Source organism: Panulirus ornatus, chromosome 18 (assembly GCF_036320965.1).
Source record: "Panulirus ornatus isolate Po-2019 chromosome 18, ASM3632096v1, whole genome shotgun sequence".
Lineage (NCBI taxonomy): Eukaryota > Metazoa > Arthropoda > Malacostraca > Decapoda > Palinuridae > Panulirus > Panulirus ornatus.
Window position 1 is genome coordinate 47,633,063 of NC_092241.1, and position 6,527 is coordinate 47,639,589.

Sequence of the window (6,527 nt, forward strand, 5' to 3'; positions counted from 1 at the left end):
CCGAAGTGAGTTAGTGTCGAGAATTTTCTTACTCTCCATCTCTGACTCTTGGAAAACTTTATTATCCACCTGTCTCTTCTCTCTCTCTCTCTCTCTCTCTCTCTCTCTCTCTCTCTCTCTCTCCCTCTCGGGTGATGGTACTCCCGTACTCCCTTCAGTCATACAAGTCAGCAAGATTGGGTGAAAACAGGAACTCCTGACTCAATACGTACTGCTTTCTATCTAATTTCTAAAATTGAAATGGTGAGTTCTGATCTTCAATCACGTACTCCTGCAAAGAAAACGACTTCTAATTATCTACTTCAGTAATCTACTCATCACGTAAAAGGAGTGACGTGAATCTATTGTTTAAAGAGAAAAAAAAAGGGACGAAAATTTTCTATCACTTCTCTCTTAAGCAGGAGCAACACCACTCTGTGTCCCTTCCACTGCAATGGTTATTGATCATCCCTCTAATGAGTTCCCTAACAATAGCCTCGGACAGTTCCGACAGAGTTTCTGAACAAACTCCATGAAAATAGATGGTGAATATTTTACATCCTCTCTCTGGAATTTCTGTCGGTCTAGTTACCTCATGAATTTTTCATTTCCCGCCTGTTGACACAATTGTCCTTCCATGGCCTCGTTTTGATCAGCGTTCTGTAAATCCAGGGACTGTGGAACCATTTTGGGTCTTGCCATTTTTTTGCCCCCTTTTGATCTGACAGTGTTCCCCAGACAGACCAGTGACACCTACGTACAGTAGCCCAGACAGACCAGTGACACGTACGTACAGTAGCCCAGACAGACCAGTGACACGTACGTACAGTAGCCCAGACAGACCAGTGACACATACGTACAGTAGCCCAGACAGAAGGGTGACACGTACGTACAGTAGCCCAGGCAGACTAGTGACACGTACGTACAGTAGCCCAGACAGACCAGAGACACGTAGGTACAGTACCCCAGACAGACCAGTGACACGTACGTACAGTGTCCCAAACAGACGAGTGACACATACGTGAAGTGTCCCAGACAGACGAGTGACATACGCACAGTGTTCCAGACAGTCGAGTGACACATGCGCTTAGTGTCCCAGACAGTCGAGTGACACATAATAAAGTAGCCCAAACAGATTAGTGACACATACGTGCAGTAGGCCAGTCTCGCCAAAGTATCTCTCAGTACATAGGAGTAGATATCTCCGTGCTCCTGGAAGTAGCTCAACATGGTCCTGGTTAACACCAGGACTCTTCTATAAAATTTGTTCCTGGAGTAACTATCTCTTTATGTTACCTGCTACGGCAAGGGCAGCTGAGGCGCTAATCAAGGCAATCACTCTCTCTCTCTCTCTCTCTCTCTCTCTCTCTCTCTCTCTCTCTCTCTCTCTATATATATATATATATATATATATATATATATATATATATATATATATATATATATATATATATATAAACTTAATCGTTGCTTCCCGCGTCAGCGAGGTAGGGCAAGGAAACAGACGAAGAATGGGGCCCAACCACTCCTATACACGCATATATATATATATATATATATATATATATATATATATATATATATATATATATATATATATATATATATTATACATAAACGCACATATACATACATATACATTTCAATATAAACATACATATATCCATATATTCATACTTGCTGCCTTCGTCCATTTCTGTCACCACCCCGCCACACAGGAAATAGCATATATATATATATATATATATATATATATATATATATATATCTCAGCCTAAGCCAGGTACCCATTGCATCAACCAACCCCTAAGGGTGGATGAACAGCTGGGCGCCACTTTAGTCGATATTATTCCTACTGTGCTGTTATTGAGACACTGCATAAAAACACTTGGTCCCTAGCAACAGTGTCTCTTAGTCTCTGAGTGGTCGAGGTAGCCAGACGCCTTTCTATAGGTATGTTTTTTATCACCGTCGGTGCCACAATAAAGTCTTTTACCCCCACAGAGCCGAAGTTGTGACATAGAGGCGTGAGTTATATATATATATATATATATATATATATATATATATATATATATATATATGTGTGTGTGTGTGTGTGTGGACGTGTATGTATATACATGTGTATAGGGGTGGGTTGGGCCATTTCATTCGCGTGTTCCCTTGCGCTACCTCGCAAACGAGGGAGACAGCGACAAAGCAAAATAAAAGAAAATAATATATATACTTATATTTGTCATTATTTTCGATAGATGAATAAAGAAAGGCAATAGAAGTAACTAGAACTCCAAGAAAGTATCTTGTATAAGTAACTAGAACTCTTAAGAAATTATCTTGCCATTAGATCTATTATTTTCATGTGTGTTCCCAGTACACTCAATTATAGGTAAACGATAATTGTTTTCCTTTGAGTATATTTCTAAGGATATTGTTGTCATTTACAACGCTTGTAATTATCAACATGCTCATTTGTACATGATTCAAATTCATGGACCATTTAGCATTCTCTTATCAATTCTATCATACTCTATCAATTTTTTTTATCATGACTGATATTTCGAATGTGTGTGACACACACACACACACACACACACACACACACACATTGAATAATATCTTGAGAGACCTGTCATACAGGTGGGTACCATGTGTTAAGCATGTGTATAAGATGCAAGAACGTATATCCTAACGTCACAGATCCTTGTTCTCTCACTCATCATCATCATCATGGTCAACCTAACCTCACCCACAGCAGAGGCAAACGTCTCAAGTGACTGATACTTTGATCGTTTCTCAATGAAACGTTCACGTGTGAAGAGCAACGCTACAGTCATGTTTTTTTTTCTCCCCTAGGGTTCGGTTCACCTTCGTGATACACGAGTTAAACATTATATTTGGATACTGCAATATCAAATACGTTCAGGAATAGAGAACATAGATACCTCGCGTTTAAGTCTGTGAGTTCCTTTGTATTTTAAACTTGATAGTTTAAATGTAAGTCTCGTATCTTGCCCTCTTCTCTCTAAGCTCTCTGCTTCTGATCTCTTTACTGTCACAAATAGCCTGGAAATAACCAAATAGCCCCTTGCTGTTTGCATTCCTTTGTATTACCATCTGCTTCTATGCATCCTCCACATCGAGGACACCTGCCATGCCGTCCCAGTTCGTAGTGGCAAGTCCCTAACTTTCTTCATCATCAGGACATCAGTAAGTACGCGGGAACTGACAACCTAATCCACGTTCCCTGCCAACGTGGGAACTTTCACTCGCATCGTCATAGGATTATCGTCCCCAAGCCCCTCTAGCATTAGGTCCCTTGTTCAGCAGTGAGCTGGAGAACAGCGGCACTATTGGCTCGATAAGAATGGTCACCTGGGAGGACGTTCTAGTACGGGAAGACGCGGTATCACGGCTTGGGCTCTGCAGGAGCAGCAGCCACACTGCCTCGCTGCATACATCCTGCTAGGCAACTGTGGTACCCTAGCTAATCCCTCCTTCCACAACTCTTTTACTCCGACGATAAACTGTAACGTATGAGACATTACAGACATTACCAGCAATGAGATAAGAGGATCTATATAACTTATGAGTTACGACTTATTACGAGTATAGCAGGTTACGAGAGGCTTAAGTTTATTGAGGTACGACAGGCTTCTAAGGCCAGTGAGGGATTTCAGGCCATAGTTCAAATTAATATACTAATTATACCAATGTATGTGTACAAAGGACTCTACAAGGTGGCTGCTTCATCACTAACGCTTTTGACAGCCATTTGGGCTGCCAGACAAAACAGGGCGTTGCCGATGACTGAGGGCCTAATGCCCAATCCTCTTTCTTTCAAACGGAGTTGTTTGGTTATCTATTTTATCCCTAGTAGCGTACGCTTTTAATATGGGCCAACACAATACTTATACTAGGTAGCGAACCTGGAGTCCTACAGGCAAGATAACTGGTTGACTGGTTTGATCGAGATGATGTTTCAGAGGTTTAAGAGCCGAACACATTGATAAAAGAGTTAACGCTGCTTTGAGTCTGGTTGGCAAGAACCTCTGACTGACGTTATTAAGTATTTCAGCAAATATCCCGCCGATGAGATTCCATCTCCCGTGTCTAGAGACCCATGGTGCCTTGTACTACGCGTGTACACTGCCACGTATGTAGAAAATAACAACTACCTTGGAAAGAAGAAGAGGATGTGGGGATCTGAACCCACTGACATCAGCAACTCCCTACACCGTCTGGCAGCCCCTATGACTCTCTCTAAAAATCGTCAGTGGTGAAGCAGCCACCTTCCCGAGCCCTTTGTAGTATAATTAGGATATCCCTTGGCTGAAGTTGTGGCCTGGTATTACTCTCTGGTCGTAGCCTGTCCCATCCCAATCGGTTGAGCCAGTCGTAACTTCCTCCTCGTTATACTCGTGCCTCTCAAGCTATAGATCCTCTTACCTCATTAATGGTAACCTCTCGTACTTGACAGTTTATCGTCAGGATCACTGAGGAGGAAAGGATGGTGGGAGTAGACATCTGCACTGTCATTAGCAACACCCTGAGCCGCCTGATACCCAGAGAAGTCTTCTGAAGGCAACAGACTACGTTATGATTCGGGTATTGCTTTACTGAAGTTGATTCCTGGTATTTCTCACTGGTCGTGGCCTGTCGTACCTCGTTAAACTTAGCCCTCTCGTACCTCGTTAAACGTAGCCCTCTCGTAACTTGCTTGTCGTAGTCAGTGGCATTTGACAACGTATATCAGTCCGTCTTCCCTTATTAGTGGTAATCTCTCACACTTGAACAGGTCGCTGTCTCCATCTCATTAGTCTCAAAAATCCTTGGATCGTCGTGCCCTTGTCTTCTCACTCACCGTACCCATCTTATCGGTCTGTTGTGATTCAAGAGACAAAACCTCATTTACTTCGACCGCCACAGGTTATCACACATTTGAAGTCGTAGCCTCTTGAGCTTGTGCTAATCATGTTTCAGGCGTCCAAGCCTCCAGTTTTGCTAGTTCTGGGCTCTCGCATCTTACTGGTCGTTGCCTCTTTTCCCCTCTAGTCGTAACCTTTCATAATTCACAGGTCGTAACTTTTATCTATTCGTACATTCTTGTAGCATACCGACTGTTAGCCTCACCGACCTAAGTAGCTGCGGTCTTGTTACATAAATCATACGCTCTCGTAGCTTATTGTACATAGCCTTTTGTTCCTCACAGTTCGTAGCCACTCATAACTCAAGTTATATACTATAGCTCATAAGTCTTAATCTTCAGTACCTCGCTAGTTTGTAGCTTCATTTCCTACTACAGAAGGAGCATTACGTACTACATTAGTCGGACCTTGTACTAAGCGTAACATCTCGTACCCCAATAGTCGAAATGTCTCTTAAGACGTAGTCTCCTATTCTACTCTGGTCGTTACCTTTTGCAGCGCCTAAGTTGTAACCTTGCGTATTTCAGCAGATGAGCGTCATCACACTTCATACAACCATAGCCATTCGTATCAAGCTGGCCTCCCCTGCTGCTGATGTGAAGGGTAAACATCGGGCACAAAACTCATCCACATAGGCCCCTACTGAGACGCTGCCAACGGGAGCATCCTGTTGTGCTGACGATGCTCATCCGGTCACCAACACATTGCCAGCAAACTGCGTTCATCTGCCCGCTCGAGCGACGCACCGTCGACACTGGGACTGTGGCAGCTTCCCTTGTGAACGAGACATCAATATGAGAGGACCCGGACACGCAACATTACCAAGGTCATACGAACATGGAGTAATTTACATTCCAGGCTACACAGGCTGTGCAATCATGCTCATGAAACTGTATAATTAAAGTAAACTGGATCGAGAACCTCATGACACTCTGAGATAATAGGCCACCAGAATATGCAGCGCATGTTGAATTTCACTTGGTATTATGGTTGTGCTAATACATTTCCCTTGCATGTCTGCTTGTTTGAAGTTCTTTATGCTTAGCTTTTTGAAGATTACGTTTTTTTTTTTTTTCTTTTTTTCAAGCGCAAGTGTTTTAGGCGCCGGTGATGGAAGCAGACGGAGGAGGCAGTTCGGAAGTCTGTGGAAGAGAGGGGGTCGACGGGTCCGTGCTTTTCGCAGGGTGAGGGTTTTGACCCCAGTCAATAACATGGTGGGCAGAACACAGCCGCCACGACCGAGGGTACTGACACATCAGCGGAACGTTCATCAGACAGTATTAGTTCTACGAACTGAGGATGTGTGCTTCCTCAACCAGTAAATTCGCTCTCTTTCACCTAGATTCTATTGTAATTGGGAGTGCGATGTTCATAATCGAACTTTGATTCGAGACAAATTGCCGTCAGAGAGAATGATATTGTTATATCTTAAGCGAAGCTGCATCATTGATGCCTAATGGAAAGTGGAAGGGCGCTCTCCTCCTGAAGAACCTTTACAGACGGCCCTTAGGAGTCGGTTTTTTATTATTCTGGACACAGAAGAGAATCTCGCTTCCATTGGAGGAGATAGATTCCATGATACTGTTCTTTGAAACTGAGTTATTAGTTTTGTTGTGTTGTCAT

The 6,527-nt window shown here is 43.0% G+C and overlaps 1 long non-coding RNA gene across 1 annotated transcript in view; it reads left to right on the forward strand.

Annotated features, from left to right (window-relative positions):
• LOC139754908 (uncharacterized) overlaps nucleotides 1–6,078 on the forward strand; it is a 136,548-nt gene extending 130,470 nt beyond the window's left edge. Inside the window, exon 3 of the long non-coding RNA XR_011713977.1 lies at nucleotides 5,435–6,078. This is a non-coding gene — a long non-coding RNA (uncharacterized lncRNA). The remainder of the gene's footprint in view (nucleotides 1–5,434) is intronic.
• Nucleotides 6,079–6,527: the final 449 nt, after the last annotated feature.